Here is a 27,009-nt window from a genome sequence, read left to right as displayed (position 1 = left end):
AATGTAATAATGCATCGCAACCCACTTTGTAATAAATTATTACATTCATGATTTGTTGATGTAGTCTCTAAGAACAAAGGTCGGGGGAACAGTCAATACCTACTCTAAAACTAATTTAAACATGAAAATAACTTCTAAAAAAGTCTGTAACTCTGATTTAATGGACATGATAAAATTTATTACATTTCGGGTTTTTATTACAAAACGGGTTGTTACTGTCGACCCGAAATGTAATTATACATCGCAACCCACTTTGTAATAAATTATTACATTCATGATTTGTTGATGGAGTCTATAAAAACAAAGTTCGGGGAAACATTCAATACCTACTCTTAAACTAATTTAAACATGAAAATAACAATTTAAACATGAAAATAACTTCTAAAAAAGACTGTATCTCTGATTTAATGGACATGATACAATTTATTACATTTCAGGTTTTTATTACAAAACGGGTTGTTACTGTCGACCCGAAATGTAATAATGCATCGCAATCAACTTTGTAATAAATTATTACATTCATGATTTGTTGATGGAGACTTTAAAAACAAAGGTCGGGGGAACAGTCAATACCTACTCTAAAACTAATTTAAACATGAAAATAACTTCTAAAAAAGTCTGTATCTCTGATTTAATGGATATGATAAAATTTATTACATTTCGGGTTTTTATTACAAAACGGGTTGTTACTGTCGACCCGAAATGTAATAATGCATCGCAACCCACTTTGTAATAAATTATTACATTCATGATTTGTTGATGGAGATTTTAAGAACAAAGGTCGGGGGAACAGTCAATACCAACTCTTTAACTATTTTAAACATGAAAATAACTTCTAAAAATGTCTGTATCTCTGATTTAATGGACATGATAAAATTTATTACATTTCGGGTTTTTATTACAAAACGGGTTGTTACTGTCGACCCGAAATGTAATAATGCATCGCAACCCACTTTGTAATAAATTATTACATTCATGATTTGTTGATGGAGTCTATAAGAACAAAGGTCGGGGGAACAGTCAATACCTACTCTAAAACTAATTAAAACATGAAAATAACTTCTAAAAAAGTCTGTATCTCTGATTTAATGGACATGATACAATTTATTACATTTCGGGTTTTTATTACAAAACGGGTTGTTACTGTCGACCCGAAATGTAATAATGCATCGCAACCCACTTTGTAATAAGTATTACATTCATGATTTGTTGATGGAGTCTATAAGAACAAAGGTCTGGGAAACTGTCATTACCTACTCTAAAACTAATTTAAACATGAAAACAACTTCTAAAAAAGTCTGTATCTCTGATTTAATGAACATGATAACATTTATTACATTTCGGGTTTTATTACAAAACGGGTTGTTACTGTCGACCCGAAATGTAATAATGCATCGCAACCCACTTTGTAATAAATTATTACATTCATGATTTGTTGATGGAGTCTATTAGAACAAAGGTCGGGGGAACAGTCAATACCTACTCTAAAACTAATTTAAACGTGAAAGTAACTTCTAAAAAAGTATGTATCTCTGATTTAATGGACATGATAAAATTTATTACATTTCGGGTTTTTATTACAAAACGGGTTGTTACTGTCGACCCGAAATGTAATAATGCATCGCAACCCACTTTGTAATAAATTATTACATTCGTGATTTGTTGATGGAGACTTTAAGAACAAAGGTCTGGGAAACAGTCAATACCTACTCTAAAACTAATTTAAACATGAAAATAACTTCTAAAAAGTCTGTATCTCTGATTTAATGGACATGATAACATTTATTACATTTCGGGGTTTTATTACAAAACGGGTTGTTACTGTCGTCCCGAAATGTAATAATGCATCGCAACCCACTTTGTAATAATTATTACATTCATGATTTGTTGATGGAGTCTATAAGAACAAAGGTCTGGGAAACTGTCATTACCTACTCTAAAACTAATTTAAACATGAAAACAACTTCTAAAAAAGTCTGTTTCTCTGATTTAATGAACATGATACAATTTATTACATTTCGGGTTTTAATTACAAAACGGGTTGTTACTGTCGACCCGAAATGTAATAATGCATCGCAACCCACTTTGTAATAAATTATTACATTCATGATTTGTTGATGGAGTCTATAAGAACAAAGGTCGGGGGAACAGTCAATACCTAATCTAAAACTAAATTAAACGTGAAAATAACTTCTAAAAAAGTCTGTATCTCTGATTTAATGGACATGATAAAATTTATTACATTTCGGGTTTTTATTACAAAACGGGTTGTTACTGTCGACCCGGAATGTAATAATGCATCGCAACCCACTTTGTAATAAATTATTACATTCGTGATTTGTTGGTGGAGACTTTAAGAACAAAGGTCGGAGAAACAGTCAATACCTACTCTAAAACTAATTTAAACATGAAAATAACTTCTAAAAAAGTCTGTATCTCTGATTTAATGGACATGATAAAATTTATTACATTTTGGGTTTTTATTACAAAACGGGTTGTTACTGTCGACCCGAAATGTAATAATGCATCGCAACCCACTTTGTAATAATTATTACAATTCGGGTTTTTATTACAAAACGGGTTGTAACAGTGCTTGGATCATAACAGAGTCCCGTCTTATCCTGACAAAAACAGGACAATTTTCCCATGAAATAACCGATAACTGATCTGCCAAAATTTTACACATTCCGGTCTGTATCTCATACTAGAAGTGTTATCACGTTAAAACAACTCAAACAAATCTAAAAGTAATAAAAAGCTAATGTTATTGGTTGTCAAAAATATATTTTTAAAAATGTTATTTGTTGTAAATCTACCCTCTGACAGTAAGCACGTGTAATTCAAAAAGCTTTCCGTGTGTCCACCTTTTTCACAGCCTTTTAGAACACTTGGTGAAATACACAGCAGTTCCTTGTGTGAGTTTTTTTTCATATGGTGAACATATAATGCCAACTTCATTAGTATACTTTACATAATCATTCGCAAACGAACGATATCTGCACGATGCCAACTTGTATTTCACAGTAGTGTTGAGCCTTTTGCGTTTTGGAGCTGTACAGGTGATGAGGTTGGCGAACCCTTCACTTCATTTTCAAATTTTATGAGAATTTTCCCTCTGTTGGACTTTGACTGGTATTTTAGCAATTAAGTTTCGCTCAAAAGTGATAGGTTCTCTATATTGTAAAGTCTGGCCTTTTTGTTCCTTGACAAAAGCTCCACGTTTTCTGCATATTCTTCTGTTATGTATGTAGGTCCTGTACAAAAGAAGTACCTATACTTCGTCAGTCTTCTTATACATGGGTGCAGATGCTGTGAAAAGAGAAAACATGAATACATTTGAAAGAATAAGTGCTGTAATAATATTACTTGTAAATATCCCATGCACGCATTCCTATTTTTCAATAATCAGTTGGTTTATCGAATGAATTCACATTTATAATCCGTTTTTTACTCAACCAATAAAGTGATTTAGGTTCAGGTAAATTGCACTTTAAGCTAACGTTATCGTTGCGTAAAGGGAAGTGCTTCCTATAAGCAGAGCTCAAGATAAAGGGAGTTTTCCATTATCTTTTGTATTGTGTGTCTACGCATTAGTATTGGTACCACTAAAAATAATTTAATTATGTAGACAATTATTTCCGGCCGTCACTTGATATATATTACTTCAGAAATAAGCATTTGAATCTTATTTAAAAATTGCAATTATAATATTAATTGTATAAATTAAAAGTAATGTGATTTTTGAAAACGAACAAAGCCATTGGTGATATTTCACATGTGTATGTAATTACGCTACGCATAGATTCCCAATGTGTCGCGCTTGACTATGCAAATTAATTCGCACTTAAAAATGTTTAGTAAGAATATCCATAATATACAACTGTACATAATGAATTTCAGATAGAAGAGAAAACTCGGTTATCAGAGTGCCCAATTTGTTGAAAGTCTCTGTTATCTGGAGTGTCCTATATCAGGAATCAAAGAGTCCGCGACTTAATGAATACCACCTATAAAACATGCTCTATCTTCGTTTATATTTCATTGAATACTATACAAGCTTCAGTATATAAAGCACAGTGATTTCTGTACATGCTGGAATAGCGAACAATTTGTTGAAATATTTCAAAGAAGTTTTATTTTGTTAAAATGTTTACTGTTCACTCAGTTTATGCTGTTTTCCGACCGAATTTTCTATTTTTTGGGAAAAAAATCTACCATTTTACCGTGAAATCTTTTCTCTCCAATACAAAGGGATACACCATTTATCAACCCGACTATGTGTCTTGTCTCAAAAACTAATCTTAAGAACATATCTAAATCAAAGAACTGAAAGTACTCGTTTGACGATGCTTTTGAAGAGGATGGATATATGGAGGATATTTGTTGGATTCTGTGGAATAACGATTTTCCCAGAAAAACAGCGAAACATACCGATATTTCCACTGTTATTTTTCACTGTTTAAAACAGTAAAATACCAGTTCATTTCACTGATATTTCTGTATAAATCACCGGAAAGCATTAAACAAGAGCACTGCATAACGGGTGCCAACGCTTGGCTGCGGATGCAATTTTGAATAAATGAAAGCTTGTCAGATTTTTCTTTCAAGAGGTGACCTTGACCTTTGACCTAGTGATCCAAAAATAGGTGTGGCATGTAGAACTCGTCAAAGTTTATCTACATATGAAGTTTCAAAATTGTAGGTGGAAGCACTTCGATTTTAGAGCCAATGTTAAGGTTTTATCATGGCCGACGGCGAGCTGGCTATGACAATACCTCGGGTTTTCTCCGAAAACAGTCGAGCTTAAAAATCAGAAATGAATAGTACGGGAAATTTTAAATTTTATGTTAAGACTGTGGGATATTGACGACCTTTTTTTAGAGGTCACAGTGACCTTGACCTTTGACCTAGTGGAGAGGGTCTCACAGTCAATTATGTCCATGTCAGACATCACTGACAAACAAGGCCTGTGGTTTAAAAGAGCTCATAGCCAGAGTTGTTTTTTTTTTCTTTTTCATAAAATTTTATTCAACCATACCCGGGGTGTAGAGTTCCCCAGGTACCCGCTAAAAGAACCTTAAATGCACATGTACAAAACTAGGTGACTATTTAATGAAGAGAAACTTATTTAACATGTATTAATAACACCAAATAATAATTCATTAGTAACAGTCTTTCACATAGCGTCTGCACGCTTAAAATGAAATATAATGTTAAAACAGTCGTTCACTGCCTTTGCACGCATATTTGCTATTTAATATATAAGTAACATTTAGAAGATTATAAGAGAAATTGAATAGAACAAATAATAAGTCACCATCCTAAAATGAGCGGGTATTAATTAGTATTTAATAAAGAGATTTTTCAAGGCTATTTTATAATTAAGTTAAATAAAAATATGTCACACACCTAAGTGAAAATATGTATAAGAAAAATAGTAACTTCTGTTTTTACTAAGAAATTATATATATATATATATATATATATATATATATATATATATATATATATATATATATATATATATATATATAAAATAGCTTCCTGTGTGTTCCCTCAGCTCATGCACGGGCACCCACCGAGGGAGCTCACAAGAAACTTCAAAAAATAAATGCAAGTCTACAGCTGCACCGGGGGATAGAGCTGAGGCGCGTTTAAAGTTTTCGGTACCACCACCGACCCGCCTCAGCCCCACCTCCCAGATAAGCCTGAAGAAAGTGTGACAATAAATATAATATATCTGAAGAAAGTGTGACAATAAATATAATATATAAATAAATATATATATATATATATTCTTTTTTATTTGAAGAAAACACAATCTCTTTATTATAAGGAAAGTTAGTACAATGTTCCTATGACCTACATGAGTGAAAATGAGGCAATGGTATGTCGTTTATACATAGTGATGAAACATGAGTTATAATGAAATTCAATGAATGAAATGAGATGAGCCCAAGACCGGGTTACATAGTATATGAAAATATGATTGAAATGATTCATAGGAACATTGATGATAACAGTTATGATACATATATAAATACATCAAAACATAAAACACACATCACTGAAATGACACAACACACAAAACACTGTATCACTCTGATGTTCTCTCTCTGACCCAGGATGACAACCCGAGCACCGGCTCTCTTCGTCCTCGCTGCTGTCATCCTGAAATCAGAGAGAAAACACAAACAGCAGAGAGCTAATATATTACATTAAAAAGTAAGTTACAAAAGTTTATGAATCGAGTTCTTTGTGAAATATAATGTTTTCATTGTCAGTATGGCACATGCCTCACCAAAATAAATAGAATGAGTCGTTTGTTAAACGTTTAAAATCTAAAGCTATTCTGAATTTAATTCTATTTAAAAACTTAACAATCAAATCAAAGGGAGATAATTATATTTTTTCGTGTTTAACAGAATTTCTACATGTCCAAATAATATGTCGTGACTCTGACTAAAATACTAAATATACATATTTTAATTCGGTACTTCCAACATTTTTTACATCAAAAAATGGAACCATTTAGGATTAATATTAGTGTTTTCAATCGTAAGTATATCAATTAAATATGAAGCAGTTTTGTTCAAAGAAGAAGTAAAAAAACAATCTATAAATAAGTTTTTGACAGTTTCGTCGAAACTGCAAAAAGTACATATCTTTCTAGCTTGATTAAACTTTTTATCATATAAATATTTATTCACATATACAACAGAATGAGCTAATTTAAAGCAAGTATTTCTACATATAGGATCAACTGCCGTAGAAAGATATTTTTAAATGTATTTTTGAAATCAATTAATGGAAATTGTTTATTACAGTTTGGTATATACTCATTATTTGGATTAATTAAAAATGCATATATTTCTGTTACAGACCAATGTTTAAAATTTTCAGTTTGGACATCCTTTATAAAGTTATAAAATACTTTCAAACATTCAACATAAAAAGAAGGAACAAATTCACTATGGGGTTCACTGTAAATATGTAATGAAGGATTACATTTTCTAAGTTGCATACCAATCCAATATCTTGTAAAATATACCCAAGGAGATTTATAACCATTTAAAAAAATTAATAAGTGTGATAAATAAAATGCATTAATTCTTTGTTGAACATTAAGTACACGAAGGCCACCTAAAGTAAAGTCTAAAAATAATATTTTTCGAGCTATTGGTTCGTAAACACTGCCCCATATAAACTTTAAACAACTTTTTTGTATCATATTAATATAATGACTCGGAATTGTTTGACATTGAACAAAATACAGAATTTTTGATACAACATATGTATTTAAAACAGAACTTTTACCTTTAAAAGATTTACATTTATTAGACAACAAATTAAATTTATTTGAGAAGTTTCTATAATGTTCATTAAAAATATCATCATCAGTTAGACCACAGCCAAATTTATATCCAAGTAATTTAACATTTTTCACCCACGATATACCAAATTGATGGTCAGACCTGGTTTTCCATTTACCTAAAAACATTCCACAACTTTTATTATAATTTATTTTTGAACCTGAAACTGTTTGAAAATCAGTAACATGATTAAAGAAATGATACATAGATTTGTCATCAGTTAAAACAGAAGTATTATCGCCTGTATATAAGGGCATTTTAATATGAAATTTATTTCCTGGTGTCTGTTACCATTGATATTTTTATCTTCTTGGATGACTTTAGCAAATGGTTCAAGACAGAGTACATATAAAAGAGGTGATAATGAGCAGCCCTGGCGAAATGAACGAAATAATGAGAAAGGATCAGATGTATGACCATTTACTATTACAGACGATTTAATATCTTGATATAAAAGTTTAATCCATGTCATGAATGTATCTGAAAAGCCAAATGAAACAAGTGTATTATATAAGTAGGACCAGGAAACCCTATCGAACGCCTTTTCCTGATCTAGACAATAAAACAAGCATTAATACTCTTTTGTTCAACATGATCAATAATATTTCTAATTAAATGTACATTATCAAAAAAAGTGCGACCTGGAATGGAACATGTTTGGGAAATGCCAATGATTGAGTCTAAAACCTTACCTAATCTATTTGCTAATATTTTTAAAAAAATTCTATCAATATTTAAAAGAGAAAAAGGTCTATAATTTTTAACTGATGTTTTATTATTTGAATCTTTGCATAATAATGTAATATAAGATAATTTTTGTGATTCAGACAAAGGGCCTAAATCAAAACACGTATTGTATAATTGTGATAAAATATTGCCAAATAAATGATAGAATTTAATATAAATAAAGGAAGTTAAACCATCACTACCTGTACTTTTAGTGTGATCCATATCTTTTAAAGCTAATTTAACTTCGTCTAATGATAAGGGGCTATTTAACATATTTTTATCATCATTTGATACTTGAGGTGAATTATTTAAAAATTTATCATTTAAGGATGCATCTACTTGCTCTTCTGTACACAGTTCCTCATAAAATGTTTTAAAAGAATTTAAAATGTCTTCAGTTGATTTTTCATCAAATCCACCATCAATAATATGGTGTATAATTTTGTTATTACCATTTTCAAATTCCTTGTTCTGATAAAATGTACTAGAGTTTTCATTATTATTTAAAATATGTATTTTACTTCTTATATATGTCCCTTTATATAAATTGTCTTGATGTTTATTTAATTTATCTTTACTATATACATTTTCAGAAATATCAATAAAATGTTTATATTGTTAAACTAGCTTTTTGATTTCATCAAAAGATTTTTTATTTTTAGACTTACTATAATCAATACAGAAATCTTTAATAAGTGTTTTCAAATTATCCCACCACTCTAACGTTATAGATTCAGTTCTACTAACAATTTGAAAATAAAATTCAAAAGCAAAAACAAAATCTTTGTTTTCAAAAATGGAATTGTTAAATTTCCAATATGAATTTCCTATGTTAATATAATTTGTGTTATTGATATTATCAAAATTCAAAATTAAACTAAAAAAATCATGATCTGAATATGGGCATGGAATAATATCTACACTTTTACAGATTTCAATGAGTGATTTTGGAATATAAATTCTATCCAAACGACATGATATTGTTTCATTTGAGCATTTTCTACTCCCAAGTAGTAATTATTTTTTCAGGATTCGTGTATCTGTAAATATCTGTTACTTAAAATGTATTAATTATTTGCTTAAAAACTTTACAACCTTTTATTGCATCTGTTAATGTTCCTCCTATTTTATCTAAATTTTGGTTTAAAATGAAATTTAAATTTCCTAAGATAATTATTTGTTTTTGATGATACTAAATATTGTTTTATTGATTCGAAAAAAATCATCTCTGTCACCAGGTTTATTCGGTGAATAAATGTTACAAATTTTAAAATCATAATTCAAGTATTCTATATCTGAAGAAATAAAACGGCCATCAAAATCAATTTGAAATTTAGAACATTTAATATTCGTATCAGTAACGATTATACAACATCCGCATGAACGGTTATTAGAAAAATTCCAAACATAAAAGTATTCTGTTGATAGTAAATTTTCTATTTGTTTCGACATTTTGTAATTATCTACATGCGTTTCTTGTTTGCATAATATGTTTATTTTGTTAGTTGAAATAATTATAATCTTTAATAAAAGTTTGTTTTTGTTTGGAGCGAAATCCGTTTATATTTATTGTTTCTATTTTTAACTCCATGTTCTAGTTTATAACTCATATTGTGAGGTTAAAGAAAAGATGGCGGCGTCCATGATATAGTGTTAGACTAGAAAAACCGATAATATTTATAAATTAATTTAAAGCGGGTATATACGATTTTTTTTATATGTGTTTAATTGTAATATATTGATAAAATATGTTACAATAACACAAAATAGGCAAGAAAAATTATACATTAAAGCCGAATTTCATAAAATGCAGCAAAGACAAATTAGCGCCCCGAGCCGATAGTGACGTACATATTTTCCTACAATAACCGAAGCATTCGTCTTTGTATTATAAACCGTAAAACTACGAGGGGTTTTCCAGAAGTTCGTGGATTTTCGCTATAACTTATTAGTTTGCTGGTAAAAGTCAATGAAATGTACATATTATACAAACCAATCATCACGGACTTTATATATAAGCTAAAAATGCATGAATTCCATAAAGCGCGTTTGAAACGCGTTGCCATAGAGACCTCAGTAACGACATGCGGCGCACGCGTGTATTTTATTATAAGTATGAGCGTTACGCGAATTTAAATTTGGTTTAAATGTCGTTGATAAACAGAATTTACGGCAAATTTCACGTTACAGCGCCTAAGTCCTCCTTACAGCCCGGATTTGGCCCCTATGGACTTCCGCGTCTTCCCGGAAGTTAAATCACAGTTGCGCGGTATTCGCTTTGCAAGTAAACAGGAACTTACAGTTGCAGCAAAGCGAATCGTGTCGTCTTTTGACGCTGACTGCTATAGAGACACTTTTGACAAGTGGATTTCCCGACACATAAAGTGCATTCGCGTTGGAGGCGATTATGTGGAAAAGATTTGACAGTTGTTAACTTCATAACGTCATTGACGTTGGACAGAAACGTTACACGTGCGTCGGTGTGCGCATTGTGCACATGTTTAAATCTCTGATATATATTTATTGTTTTATGTATTTCCATGATATTTGGAGAGTAGATTTGGAAAGAAAGAAATATTCTTAACATGCTATTTGTTTGTCCATTTATGTTACCAAATGAAAGTTATAGCGAAAATCCACGAACTTCTGGAACACCCCTCGTAAGTTTAGACGCACATCGTACATGTATGGTATACATGCTGGCGAATTCGGCTGTACAGCCGTTTTCAATTTCAGAATTAAATATCTGGCTTATTTCGCATTTTTCGACACATGTTCTTCTTAACTTTTATTTTAATTTATATTGAAATATATATATAATAAGGTTTTTACACAGTTTATATAAATTCATAAATATTTGACAAAATCGTATATACCCGCTTTAAACCAGGTAGAGAGGAGACTAAGCTATCGGGTTTTTAACCCCGCTGTAAAGAATAAATAGAGAATACTAGGTTAGCGTTGAATACAGAGTTTATGTTGCGAGGCTTAGAACGCCGGGAGCGCGAGCCTTTGCGAGCGCTTTCGGTGTTCGAGCCGAGCAACATAAACTTCTCTGTATTCAACGCTAATCCTAGTATTCTATTTATCCCATTTGGTTTTTTTCAACGTGACATTTAACATAAATAGATTTAACAACCTTAACAATAATTTTAATTCAGTCTTAAAAGCGCTTAAAATCTAACGAATGTAACCATGCGTAGTGATATAAATGTATTTGTTCTGGTACGGAAAATAGTCGTTAAAAAATTCACACACAAACTGTGAAACAAGTAAAAATATCACCATATGCCTCGATTCAATTTTACGCAGTATCCGAATTGTAACACATTACGACCGCAAAAAGAAGATTTTACTTTACTATAATTCATTTTATTTTCGAAAGAAAATGATCAAAATCCAATATGGCGGCGATTGCTTCCTAACAAAATGATGTCGATGTCAACATACATGTACACCGTCGACGACCTTGACAATTTCGACGAGTAAACAGACAATTGCAGCGACTGACACTTTATTTGACCTAATATACAGGGCAATACGTTTTCCGACTTCGGAAGACGAATTTAAGTACGCGCAGAACGTGTATTTTATATAATGTTATGGGTATGCCGTGTGTGATCAGATGCATCAATGGCGTCCATGCTAAAATCATTTTCCCGAGAATAGGGAACGACAAAAGTACAAAAAAAGCAAAACACGTTTGAAATAGTATCTTACCTTTAATTATCCTTTAAAATCCATCTAATAATCCGTTTAACTCAATAATTGACGATTTTGCATCTAGGGTCTTTAATAATTATTTTAGCATAGTTAAACAAAGACCCTTATGCCATCCTTATGCCATCCTATCACTATATTCAAATGAGTTTACGAACTCAATAAACTTCTTCGTTACACGCTACGTCATGTACTCTACATTACTGCTGTTAAAATGAACCGGAGCAGTTTATCAAAAAATAGCCGTTGGTACACTCGGTTGCATTTGCAGATTTCTGCATACAAACATAATTATGTTTAAACTTGCACACTTTTTTATTTGTCTATGGTAAATGCGCTTATTTTACAAGAAAATAATTTAATATATAAATACACAAAGAATGAAAACATTCAATTACACAACAAATAAATGAGTGGATAATTACCGTGTACAAAATGGGACGTTCCGAATTCCAGTGTGGTGCTATTTTTACCATCTTATACTTTACACAGCTCTATGCCCAGCGTGAATTGAATCGGAAAGCAAATATTGCAGATTATTTATGAATTGTGCGATATTTGTATGGCTTGTTGTACATTCGTTAATCTCAAAAGTATATGCATGGGTTATAAACAATGCACATTACACGAAATAAGGAAAATGTGATAAATTGACAATTCAAATATGTCGATATACAGTACATGTACATGTGAAATAAGTTGCGTTTATAATAAATCGTCAATTTTTTTTTTTTTAGGGGGGGGGGAATGTTGCAATAAGTGTCATTTTCAGCTGATTCATCATTATACGGATGGCGAAAAATTATGTCATATGACTAGATTTAAAGGTTTAAGGTCGTATAATTTTTAAGCTAAAGTTTTCTCGACTTTATTTCTTATGAAAAATCATTCAGTGGTAAGTAAAAAATAGTCTGTGCACGCGACAGGTATATTTCACAGTGTTGAATACAGTCTAGTATATTTCATAAGGTGTTATACCGTCAATGTCGCGTTAAAAATGGGATAAACTACGTACCGCAATGTTATTGGATATAGGTATAAAAGGCGATATTTACAGCGAGGATTTTGAAGAAAGATTAAAGGTGTACTATTGAAGAAAAGAGCGTTTATAAAGGGTGTTATAAAATAGATAGATATTGAGCATATATAACAGTAAAAAGTGTATACACATAATGACATATGAACGTAATTTATACGTTTACACAAAATAAGAAATGCATTTATGTTGAATAAGATTTGTAAATGATGGTTTTTAAATGTACCTATATACATACTGCTATTTACACATATTTTATATATACATATGTTTTGTTTCATAACAAAAAGTATACTATATAATTTATAAATAATGTATAAACTTATGAGTAATGTTTAAACACAATCAGTTTTATAAGAGATATAAACTGCGTTTACACACACTAATATAGTTGTGTTACTTTTATGCTACACAAATAAAAAACCTGAGGAAATGATAACCTATAAATTGTGTTATATATATGAAAAAAAGAATTTGCAAACATGCTAATATACCTTTCACATAAAATATGTATGTGATCAGTATTTATCCTGTCACATGCCTTTAAATCAGGTAACCTAATATCCAAAAAGATATTAGGCTAGATGATCATGTGACCTCGAATATCCGTCAGTTGCTGTCCGCGCATGCGCACGCCTGTACAATTTTCTATTTATAAAATATACTTGTTTTCAATTAAAAAAATTACAACATACGTGTAAAGTACTGTTTGTTTAAAAATTATTATTTTAACAGCATAATTTCGTCTTTGTGTATTGAATTAATAACGATTGACTCGATTTCTGTGTTGTTTTGCATGACGTGACGTCACAATGTTTTTGCTGCGGCGTTTTTTCCCATATTAAATATTTAAACACAAAATACTGGAAAACTTTATATATAACTGCACCACCTTTTCTATGACGAACAGTATACACAATCATACCTTAAAAACGTGTTTCACGAACCATTTATGACACATCGGCGATGAGTAAATCCTTTTCAAAACAGACTGTCGAATCATTTCGTCTTAAGCTTATTTGTAATTAAGATGTGTTCGGTATTAATCATGCTTATAGCAATCTCACTATATCATTTGCATCTGTTTTCTTCTTTCTCGTGAGATTTGTGTAAGCTCTTATCGAATTATGTCACTCAGAAATGTATTCTCTCGCAGTCAGTGCGATATTTCCTGATATAAACATGATACACATTTTGCAATTATACAAAGTAAACATATTAATTGGTACATAAGAAGAATTGTGTAAGCTCTTATTGAACTATATAATTCAGAAATGTATTCTCTCGAACAATAACATGCACATCTGTCATCAAAATGTCTCTGGCCACAAACATAAATACACATTTTATCGTTATATACTTAATCTCGACTAAATTGTAATGCTCAGCTACCTTTCACTTCCGTCTGTTTGTATTCTTATAATGTACCCGTATGCAAGCTCATACGCACTTATTACACATCTAAAATCTTCGTAAGAAGTTATCATTCTGTTAAGCATATACAGCACATGTGAATCGTATCATATGACCGACCTTCTCGCATAATGCCCTACCTATTTATCTACCTACTCATAATGCTTTGTTTTGTTTTCTTTGCTTCCATTGTTTATTTTTTTGTTGTATTTCCTTGTAACTATCTACCCATAACCCTTTCTTTGTAACCTTTATTTGCATTGTTTACTTTTCTGTGTTATTTCATGATGAAGGATTTGTTGATGCCCATAGGACTGTAGCAATTTGTGACAAAGAGCACTCACAGCTTGTATTGTGTAGTGATGAATACTTATAATATTTTATCAAGATACACGTCAGTCGGATTGTTCTTTGCATCTTTAAATGTGCTAGTTCTTATGTCTATACATAATAATGAAATTGCTCTAGAGTCGTCTCTACGAAACATCAAAGGCCAATCTCAACTTTGCCGGTGTATCCGATGGCCATATACACGCGCCATAGTTGGTAAACGTTACATTTCTAATTAACTGTTCCTAATTAGTTCTATTTTTGTCTTAATTACAGTCGTTTTAGTTACATGGATTAATGCTATCATGTTTCTTTCTGGGGATATCGAATTGAACCCAGGCCCTGTATCGATTAACTCGCTTGATTCCAATATAACGGAGTACAATTCACTAAACTGCTTATTAGCAATGCCCAATAACCTTTCCTTCTTGCAATACAATGTTCATAGTATACGGAACAAAACAGAAATTCTTACAGCAGAACTCTCAAATTCGATATATAATCCTTTTATGAGACGTGGCTTAACAACTCTAATGAAACTGATGAACTCCTTATCCCTTCTTACCAATGTCCCGCACGGAAATATCGAATACATGATAGCCATGGTGGGGTTATGCTTTATGTTAAAGATTTTATCCATTATAAACGCAGAGTTGACCTCGAACCGATTACGTTAGAGTGCATTTGGATTGAGCTCCACTTGCTGAGTATTTTATTTGGAATATTTTATAGACCACCAAACGCAGATGCATCATATACACATTTGATTGACGACTCTTTTGGTTTGGCAATCAAAACTGGTATATCTGACATCATTATAACCGGTGACTTCAATATGAATAATAGTCAACCGATACTAGTAAGAAAGCTTGACTCCTAGTGCCTAGAATACAATCTTGTTCAAGTTATTAATAAACCTACGCATTTTACGGAAAGATCCTCGTCAATTATTGACCTATTGCTATTAACAAACCCCAACAGCTTGGTATTGTCAGGTGTTGGTGATCCCTTTCTTGATCAACAACAACGCTATCATTGTCCTGTATATGGTCTTTTTAAATATAAAAAGCCAAATGCGAACGTATACGAGCGTCATATATGGAGCTATGAGGATGGTAACTACGATTTGCTACGTGAAACGTTTTCTTCACTTAATTGGAATACAATTTCAAGTATGGATACTGATACATATTGTACTAATATCACCGACACTTTTATTCGTAATGCCAAACTTTGTATCCCAAACAGGGTAATAAATATCAAACCGCGTGATGGTCCATGGCTAAATACACATATACGTCGAATGATTAGAAAACGCAAACGGGCTTACCGTATTGCAAAAACTAAAAAAAAGTAATTATCATTGGTCCAAGTCTCGAACAATTAGAAACCAGACAATATCTTTTATTCGCCAAGCGAAAAATCAGTACTACGACAGTCTAAGCGATAAACTTAAAGAACATAATGACACACCTAAGAACTGGTTGAAAATACTTATGTCCTTTATCAATAAACCTAATAATAACATGAACTCTCATATTATAAATCCATTGGACAACTCCACTGTTACTGATTGTTTTGAAAAGGCGAACATTTTAAATACATTCTTTCAAAGTCAATCCATTATTAACATTGATAACGTAGGTACACCAGAGCTCACTTATGTACCAATTACTTACTCTTTAGAAACTTTTATTATTTCATAATTTGATGTCCATGACATCCTTAAGTCTCTTTCAGTTGACAAAGCATCAGGACCTGACGGCATAAGTAACCATATTTTAAAGGAATGTCGAGCTGAATTGTCCACTCCTTTTTGTGATTTTTTTAACTTCTCACTTAACAAATGTATAATGCCAAGCTGTTGGAAAGAAGCTAATGTCACTGCAGTACTTAAAAAAGGTGATCCTAAAGAAGTGAGTAACTACCGATTATTTTCTCTACTTAACACGATGGAAAAAGTCTTTGAAAAAATAATTTTTAAACATGTGTACAATCATCTTGTAAGTAACAAAATTCTTACCCCATTCCAGTCCGGATTTTTGCCGAAGGGCTCAACCACCAACCAACTCACTTATATATATGATACGTTTTGCAAAGCCCTTGACAATGGATTAGAGGTCAAAGCTGTCTTCTTCGACATAAGCAAAGCCTTTGATAAAGTATGGCACCAGGGTCTCTTACTTAAACTCCATGCCATTGGTATCCGCGGAAAGCATCTATCTTGGAATCAAAATAATCTTAATGGTAGACGCCAACGAGTATTCATTCCAGGTGCCGTCTCTATCTGGGCTTTACCAGAGGCCGGGGTTCCCCAGGGCTATATACTTGGGCCCCTCCTATTCTTAATCTTCATAAACGATATTGTAAATGATATACAAAGTAGTATTCGCCGACGACACATCCATGTACATTATTATAGAAAGCCCAACCATTCAAATGCAATATTACAAAATGATATCAATAAAATTTCTAATTGGGCTTTAAAATGGCATGTTCTATTTAACCCATATACATCAGAATCACTTACATTCTCCAGAAAGCAACAACCTAATCAATACAACTTCACAATGCTCGCTACACAAATACCTGATGTTAGTTCCCACAAGCATCTCGGAGTCTTCCTGTCGAAGGATTGTAAATGGCACATACATCTTAAATATATAACTGATAAAGCATGGGGTAGAATTAATATTATGCGCAAACCAAAATTTAAGCTTGACCGAAAATCTTTAGAAATCATTTATACGCCCTTTATTCGCCCACTTATCGAATATTCAGATGTTATCTGAGATAATTGCACACAAGAAGAAAAATATGAACTTGATAAAATTCAAAACGAAGCAGCGCGAGCGAATTGCCTGTGGAGCAACCAAATTAGTGTCCCTAAATGATTTGCAACAAGAAATTAACTGGGAACCGCTGCAAGATCGTCGCGATAAACATAAACTCATATTATTTTACATAATGCAAAACTCTCTAAGTCCTCAATACTTATCCGATCTGGTACCCCAACATGAAGGATCTATTGCGAGGTATAATCTTCGAAATGCAAATGATTTACGCACTACCGAATGTAGATCAACCCTTTACTATAATTTATTCGTTCCCGCAGTAATACGAAAATGGAACATATTACCAGACGACGTTAAAAATAGTGAATCGCTAAACATCTTTAAATCCAAGTTAAACAGAACCTTAGTTAAAACTCCGGCGTATTATTATGTAGGTAAACGCTATCTGCAACTAACTCACACGCGGTTAAGAACCAAATCAAGTGCGCTAAATTATCACCTTTTTGCGAAAAACATTATCTCGTCGCCTCTTTGCGCTTGTGGTGTCATTGAAACTACTAACCACTTTTTTTCTTATGTCCGAAATATAACCAAATTCGCACTGAACTTATTAACATCATAACTGGTATAACTAGTGATGTGGAACTCGATACACTTCTCTTTGGATGTTCGCACCTCGACGAAAAGGAAAATTCCAAAATATTTATATGTGTTCAACAATATTTTAAAGAATCCAGGCGCTTTTCATAATAATCCGATACTAACCCAGTCACAAATTGCTGCAACCTCATGTACAATCTCTTGCATAAAAAGTCCTTCATCCCCATATTTCTCTTTGAACACTTTTTATTTTTCAGATTTATCGCGTATAGCTCTTATTTCTGGCATATCCATTGCTAACTAGACTTATTATACACCAATGTATTGCGTAACTATTACTGCAAAGAGAAACTATATAAGATTTATTTCTTTCGTTTCAATCCTTTTCTTATACTGATTGCATTGTAAATTACTTGATGTAAGCTGTGTTTGCCAAAAGAAATAAATATGTTTAAACTAAAACTATATATTTTAGAAACATTTCAACGAATGTTGTAAATGTGACAGGATAAATAGAATAATAGATTGGTGACGTGAATCGGTTCCGTTATCGGCTCGACCGATAACTTCCTCCGACTTGCCAGATAACCATTCTCCATCCACGTCACCAACCTATTATTCTCTATATATGCAGACATTATATTTCAATAATGAAGATATAATGATAAATTTATGCACAAATATACTTTGTAAAAACAATAATGATTGAATAAAAAATATAGAAAATGTCAAAGCAATAAATGTGTAAGGGATTGAGCAATTTCATAGTCCATAATAGTTTCAAGTGGGGGTCATTTAACTAGATACTATCTATCGGGCTCAAATCAATTATCAATCTATCATCATCAGACGAATCATAATTTGTATCTGGGTCAAGTGCTGCAAATTTATTTCTAGGCATAGGGGTGAAGTCTTGTGACATTTTCATGCTAAGACTTCGTTTTGACACCCTTACCTCTGATTTCTGTGTGTCCATCTCCTCTGTACTCTTGCTATCTTTGGTCTTTTCCGCTTTTCCTTGATTCTTCTTTCTTATCTTTACTGTTTTGAACCCTTTCTCGTCTTCTTGTGACGGTGGCTCTTCCTCTGTCATCTCTGCGGCCTCAACTTCCGCTTGCTTCTGAGCAGGGGTAAAGGCTTGGGCAGAGGCTGTGGCCTTTCCTACATCTGTCTCTTTTTCTATGGTGTTTGTTGTTCCTGAAACACTTGTCTTAGAATTGTCTGTGTGTTTGTCTTTGAAAATGGCATTTACATTATGTGGACATATGGTTCTGACAGGTCCCACCTCCTGACAGTAAAGGCACAAGGGCTGTCTCTTCCTTTCATGGTAATGAGGGCCTGTGTACCACATCGAAATGCAAGAATATGAGGAATACACTTTTGTTGGTTTTTGTTGCACTCTACAGTGACAAATCTAACACCTGAATGTGTCTGAAAGTCTCCAACTTTAAGGGTATCATGCTCTATGGAAACCACTTTTCCAAAATCCTTAAAAATATGTCCAATGGTCCCATCAGTCACAAATGCTGGTAACCAGTGCACTTTGCACTGCACTAGTTGTTTGCCATATTTTATGAATCTATATTTCATTCCCTGATATGTAACTGATGCCTGCATTTGAATTTTTGACAAAAACGAAATACACTTATCTTTCGAGACGAATGTTACATCATATTGTGACGACCCAGGTGGTCCGGAGGCCAGCCACTCTACATCTTTGTCCAATATCCAGTTTTTCGCGAGGATGTTTACCACTCCCATCATACTGCAACCTCTTTGCCCTTGGACTTTCATCGTTCTCTCTACCGCTTCATCTATCAATGCATCTTCAGCTAGAGCTGGTAATTTCAGTACCGTTAACATACTTGTATCTGTCGCGAACACAAATTAGTCACGAGTTGATCGTGTATCTATGGACATAAGTCCATTATAGCATTAAATAATATATATATATATATATATATATATATATATATATATATATATATTAATTATATCATTAAAAAAACCTTGACAAATCAATCATTTGGGTTATAAATAATCAAAAAAAATAAATCTGTACTGTAACTGTGAAAAGAATTCTTGGTAAGGAAATATACAATATGAGATTTATAATTATATAAATTACTTCCCTTGAAAATAATTGTCTGTAACAAATCTCTTTTTTTAGTAGCAAATAATTAAAAGCCACTGACTGTAGATTCACCACTCAAAATGTGCAGCTCCATGAGATACAATTGCATGCCAAATATATAAAGTGGCTATGTTCAATATTGAATAATTTTCTCCCTTTTTAAAGCTTATTACTTCCCTAAAATCTGTATTTTTTACCGTAGACCGTTAAGAATGACCTTGACCTTTTACCACAATGTGTTTGTCAGAAACACAATGCCGCCTACTGCGCCGCTTTGATTTATTTAACAAAAATATATACGTGGGCTGGTCAGATAACTATGTCCATATAAAGCTTATTACTTCCCTTTACTTTGTTTTTTGCACCCTAGACCTTGAAGGATGATGTTCACCTTGAAATTTTACCACTTAAAATGTGCAGCTTCATGAGATACACATGCATGCCAAATATTAAGGTGCTATCTTCAATATTTAAAAGTTATGGCCATGTTAAGGTTTTGGCACGACGCCTACGGCGGACGCAAGACGGCGGACGGCGGACGACGAGCTGGCTATGACAATAGCTCGGGTTTTCTCCGAAAACAGCCTCGCTAATAAATAAGCATCCATTTAAGTTAATCTACATCACCGCAATTGTGTAATTTTTATTGCTTGTCATGTATCCGCAGGTCAATAGTTAATGGTTGTGGTGTAATCGTTTTCGTTCTTGGACACTGCACTCCCTTCAATGAGATTTGTTTACCTAAATATATCATATTTGAACTTACAATTCTTTTGGGAGTAATGTTCCAGACAACTGGATAAAACAGCAACAATATGCTAACCCATTATTTTTCGAGGAACCTAATTGAAAATTCCTGTGCTAGCCCCCAATCACAGTATGTTGGGGTATAATAATATCAAATTTTGTTTTTCTTCTCAAAAGATTGTCGTAGATTATAAGTTGAGGAATATATCATCCAAAACTACAACTTTTATAAAGCCATTTTTTTTATTGATAAACAAGGTTTTGTAACAATCTATACTATACATAGATAGCTTTAACACCATAATGTGGCTCACCTGAAACTTGATTGTTTACTAGTGGTGTTAACTAATTTTTCATGAAGATCTAGAAAAAAAGGCATTGTGAGTATGAACAAACTATTTGCGTCTATCCGATCTAGTTCAGCCATGTTACCGAGTTCCTACCTTTATTTTTTTGAACATTCTGATCAACTGCCATGACGATCAGGTAAAAATTGTAAGTGTAAACATAGATTTTAATGATTTTAGTTATTGATTGAAGCACATGACCCACTTTGGAACGTGACCTGTTAATCACTGAGACTAGACCTTGTGACCTTAATGTTAAATATGCTACTTTCAAGCTTGACTTTGAAATCATTTAAAATAATGTTCAAACCAATTTACAAGTGGATCAGAGAGGAAATGTGACCACTAAAGTATTAACAGACCTTTTCTTATATTTGACCTAGTGCCCTAATTTTTTATAGAATATGAAACCCAAAATGACATAGAGGTGAATAGTTTCATAAGAATCTGGCAAAGAGGTGAAACCCAAATTTAAACATTGTAAAATGAAATCTTATGTGTTCACAATAAACTTTGGATAAAATACAACAGACATAGAGTGATAACAAAAGCACACCTTGTCACATCATAACAAGTGAGCAAAATAACCAAAACTAGGACATCATATAATTGCTCAGTTACTTCCAATAGCAATAAAATGTTACTTTTGAAACAAATACAATATCTACCCCTTCTTACTACAGGCTGTTCTAAAACAAGATAGCCCTGTATCGCTCACCCAAAACTCCTTCTATAGTGTCAAAAACTTGTGTATGATTTAACTAAGTTGTAATCTAGCTTTAGCCTGCACATGACCAACTTGCAAATTCAGCTTTTGATTTGATTAAGATAGACATTGTAAGCATTTTTCATGAAAATCAGGAAGATAATGTGACCTGTAGAAAGGTAAAGGAAGTTTGCTATATTTTGACCTAATGACCTAGTTTTTGACAAACTACCAATTTTCAAACTGAAACTTTATATCATCGAAATAACATTCTGTCCAATTTCAATGAAGATCTGGAAGAAAATGTGACCTCTGGAGTGTTCACTAACCTTTTCTGTTATTTGGTTCATTGACCTAGTTTGGACCACGTATGACCTACTTTCAAACTTAACCTAGAATTGAACGAGATGAATATTTACCAACATAAGACAAACAAGGGCTGTTTGTAAAACATGCATGCCCCCCATATGGGCTGTCAGTTGTAGTGGTAGCCATCCGGTGAATACATTTTTTGTCACTGTGACCTTGACCTTTGACCTAGTGACCTGAAAATCAATAGGGATCATCTGCCAGTCATTATCAATTTACCTATGAAGTTTCATGACTTTAGGCCTAACTATTCTTGAGTTATCATCAGGAAACCTTTTAACTGTTATGAGTCACTGTGACCTTGACCTTTGACCGAGTGGCATGAAAATCAATAAGGGTTATATACCAGTCATGATCAATGTACCTATGAAGTGTAATGGTTCTAGGCGTAAGCATTTTCAAGTTACCATCCGGATACTATTTTACTGTTTTGAGTCACTTTGACCTTGACCATTGACCTAGTGACCTAAACATCAATAGGGGTAATCTGCAAGTCATGATCAATGTACCTATGAAGTTTCATGATCCTAGACGTAAGCATCCTTGAGTTATCATCCGGAAATCATTAAACTATTTTGACTCACTGTGATCTTGACCTTTGACCTAATGACCTGAACATCAATAGGGGTCATATGCCAGTCATGATTAATGTACCTATTTAGTTGCATGATCCTAGGCCTAAGCATTCTAGTCACTGTGACCTTACCCTTTTATCTTATGTTGCAAATGTTGACGGCTAACGGCGGCCATAAAGCGATCACAAAAGCTCACCTTGAGCACGTTGTGTGATTACACTCAATGCGTTCAAATTTTTCTCACAGGCTTTGCCATTGACCTTTATAGTATGAATGACTTTGTTATTATTTATTGCTATCATGTACCTGCAATATTGTGTGTATGATAACAATACACAAAGCATATGACATAAATAGACTAATTGAGCTTATAATACTCTGATTACTATAGCCAGGTCAATTAAGGACTTAAAAAACATTTGTGTTGTCCTGATTTCATGAAGACTTGAGATAGTTATGCACATAGAGTTTCAAGATATGGGATTATCCACAAATAAAAAGTATTTTGGTCTGTGTTGTGCAGGCTCTTTTTCCATGACTGTCAAATGAAATTTCCATGTGAAAAGGATGTCAATTTTCTCATTCAACCATTGTGTATAAAGAACGGTTCTGCATATAATTTGCCATTTTGATAGGAGATGACCAGGGTGACAGAGAAAAGGGATATGCATTTGAGATCTGGTCAGGACTCCATATAAATGTGTTTATATTAAAAAATGTTTAATTACCACATGACCACGGACTGTAGATCTCCGTGACATGACTAAGGTTCTAATTTAATCTAGTATGGACATTTGAACTATATCTTTTTAAAACAATTAAAAAATAATATTTGATGTACAAATTTAATCTACCAATGTGAACAGATACTACTTAACATATATTTGACTGTATTGAATGTAGGAACCAGTTAAAATGTCAATTAGAAAAAGAGGTTAGGATATGAAATATTCATTGCCTGAAGCAAGGACCCTGGCTCTATGTTAATATATCTTTAAACACATTAATTAAAGAAGTAAAACAATACATTGATACAACAGATGTAAAAGCATCCCCTCTGAACAATATGATACATAATTATGTATCATATCTTTTTATCTGGATCTGGATAGGTACACAGCAGGATGTTTAGGTGTGCTCGCTGCGGGAGAGATATAGGAGTTACTGATATTTTGGATTTAATTTAATTCACTGAAATTCATCACTGAAGTTACAGTATGATCTCATGTTATATAGATGTACATTATTGTATCAAGCAAAATATATTAAATAATTATCAGTATTAATTCACTGTCATGATTTTAGTATCATTAAAATGATTTCAGTAATGACTATCATTCATATGCATCAATTATGTAAATATCATTATAGGTTTACTACATGAAAACATTTTTGAAACAAGGGCTGTTTGTAAAACATGTATGCCCCTCATATTGGCTGTCAGTTGTAGTGGCAGCCATTGTGTGAATACGTTTTTTGGCATTGAGACCTTGACCTTTGACCTAGTGACCTGAAAATCAGAAGGGGTCATCTGCGAGTCATGATCAGTGTACCTATAAAGTTTCATGATCCTAGGCGTAAGTTTTCTTGTGTTATCATCCGGAAACCATTTTACTGTGTCAAGTCACCGTGATCTTGACCTTTGACCCAATTACCTGAAAATCAATATGGGTCATCTGCGAGTCATGATCAATGTACCTAAGAAGTTTCATGATCATAGGCGTGAGCTTTCTTGAGTTATCATCCGGAAACCATTTTTCAAAGTTGACTCTCTGTGACCTCTGACCTAGTGACCTGAAAATCATTAGGGGTCATCTGCGAGTCATGATCAATGTACCTATGAAATTTCATGATCCTAGGCATAAATGTTGTTGAGTTATCATCCGGAAACCATTTTACTATTTCGGGTCACCGTGACCTTGACCTTTGACCTACTGACCTCAAAGGGGTCATCTGCGAGTCATGATCAACGTATCTATGAAGTTTCATGATCCTAGGCATAAGCGTTCTTGATTTATCATCCAGAAACCATTTTACTATTTCGGGTCACCGTGACCTTGACCTCTGACCTAGTGAACTGAAAATCAATAGGGTTCATCTGCGAAACATGATCAATGAACCTATCAAGTTTCATGATCTTAGGCATAAGCGTTCTTGAGTTATCATCCGGAAACCGTTTTACTATTTCGGGTCACCGTGACCTTGACCTTTGACCTAGTGACCTCAAAATCAATAGTGGTCATCTGCGAGTCATGATCAATGTACTCATGAAGTTTCATGATCCTAGGCATAAGCGTTCTTGAGTTATCATCAGAACACCATTTTACTATTTCGGGTCACCGTAACCTTGCTCTTTGACCTAGTGAACTCAGAATCAATATGGGTCATCTGCGAGTCATGATCAATGTACCTATGAAGTTTCATGATCCTAGGCATTAGCATTCTTGAGTTATCATCCGGAAACCATCTGGTGGACGGACATACGGACATACGGACCGACATGTGCAAAACAATATACCCTCTCTTCTACGAAGGGGGGGGGGGGGCATAATAAAACATTATACTGGTTGATATACTGTAAATAATGTAACTACACAACCAAGTAGTGAGTCCATCAAACAGTTGCAGCCGAAACACCTGTTGTGCCAAGGCACCAGCCGAAGTCAAATGTCTTCTGACTTAGTGCATTTTACTATTTATATTTGAATGCATGTGTTTGTGTTTGAAAAAAATGTATAATCTTAAATGACATCTTCTGACCATACATGTCCTAGATCTCAAAATCCAGGCCTTGGTCTGACACATTGGTAACATTAACGTTAAACTGTTACCAGGCTTCTGAATTTAATTAGCCAGGTCACAGAAAAAGGGCAGTCTAATCAGTATCCAATTAAACTATTTGTCATTGTCAGAAAACCGCTCTTAAGCAAACAGCTTTCAAGCAACTGCAGGCTGAACTGGATTTAAACTGGCCACAATCGCCTTAATGTCTCTTTTACTGGTATACAGTTCATTTAACTTTAAAGGGATCTTTTCACGTTTTAGTAAATTGACAAAAAATGAAAAAAATTGTATCAGATTCGAAAATTTTCGTTTTAGTTATGTTATTTTTAGGAAACAGTATTACTGAACATTTACCATGGTCTAATATAGCCATTATATGCATCTTTTAACGATTTAAAAATTATAAAGCGTTGCAACGCAAAACGATTGAATAATTTGGAGAGTTATGTTGTTGTGTGAAACTACGAAGATTGCTTATATTAGGTATAAAATACGTCACCCATTTATACTTGGCAGAATAGTCGAGCAGGCTAATGCGTTTTTACTCCAGGACTAAGGGGGTCACTGGTTCGAGCCCTGCTGCGGACTCCTTTTTTTAAAGAATTTTATTCTGGATTTTTAACTGGAGCTTTTAAGATCCAATGTTTACATTTATCAATATTAAGCATTTAATGACTAACTTCAAAACATGTCAAAATCTGTGAAAAGGCCTCTTTAACATAATATCTACTCCTATAAATATGAGGTCGATATACATGGACTAAACGATAAATTACGTCTAATTATTTGGACTATAATGATATCAACTACTTAAATAGAAAGAAGAAAGAATTCATACAAACCAGTAGTTTGAGTAAAGAGTTTGTAATCAATGTTGTATTTCAGGACAGCGTGGTGATATGCAAATCCCATATGACATGTTGATATCGGATATCATAACCATTCAATAAGTCGCAAAAAGCTCGAACAAAATTTATACAGCAAAATGTGACTTAAATTGATAACTAAACATACCCGTATCATCAGTATGCCAGTTTTGCCTTGTCAAGCTGTCGAGATCCAGAAAGTGCTTCATTCACATTGAATATATCCTTCGAATTCCATTTAGTATTGCATTACTAAATAGCGCAACAAGCCGACTTAAGCTGTAAGAAAGTTTTGACACGAGTGTTATCAAGTCTCTCATGGGCGAAGCCATTATTGTAGAAAGTGATCCATTCACATCGAATATATATTTCTAATTTCATCGATTGTTGTCATTCGCGGAGATTTAGTGAATAAATAATTCATATATCATAAATGACAGCTTCTAAATAGCGAAACAAGCCAATTTATGCAGTAAGAAAGTTTT

The 27,009-nt window shown here is 33.1% G+C and overlaps 1 long non-coding RNA gene across 2 annotated transcripts; it reads right to left on the bottom strand.

The window, feature by feature from the left end:
- Positions 1-703: 703 nt before the first annotated feature.
- On the bottom strand, positions 704-27,009 carry LOC127865565 (uncharacterized). Of its 2 annotated transcripts, none has more exons than XR_008042686.1 (3): positions 26,673-27,009; positions 2,386-3,309; positions 704-1,027 (listed from the first exon to the last, which is right to left on the bottom strand). It is a non-coding gene; the product is annotated as an uncharacterized LOC127865565 (long non-coding RNA). The 2 variants fall into 2 exon arrangements; XR_008042687.1 differs by lacking the exon at positions 704-1,027 and adding an exon at positions 1,819-2,158.

The sequence above is a fragment of the Dreissena polymorpha genome, chromosome 2 (genome assembly GCF_020536995.1).
Source record: "Dreissena polymorpha isolate Duluth1 chromosome 2, UMN_Dpol_1.0, whole genome shotgun sequence".
In the NCBI taxonomy this organism is placed as follows: domain Eukaryota; kingdom Metazoa; phylum Mollusca; class Bivalvia; order Myida; family Dreissenidae; genus Dreissena; species Dreissena polymorpha.
The sequence above is the reverse complement of the archived record's forward strand: the minus strand, read 5'-3'. Positions and strand labels throughout refer to the sequence as shown.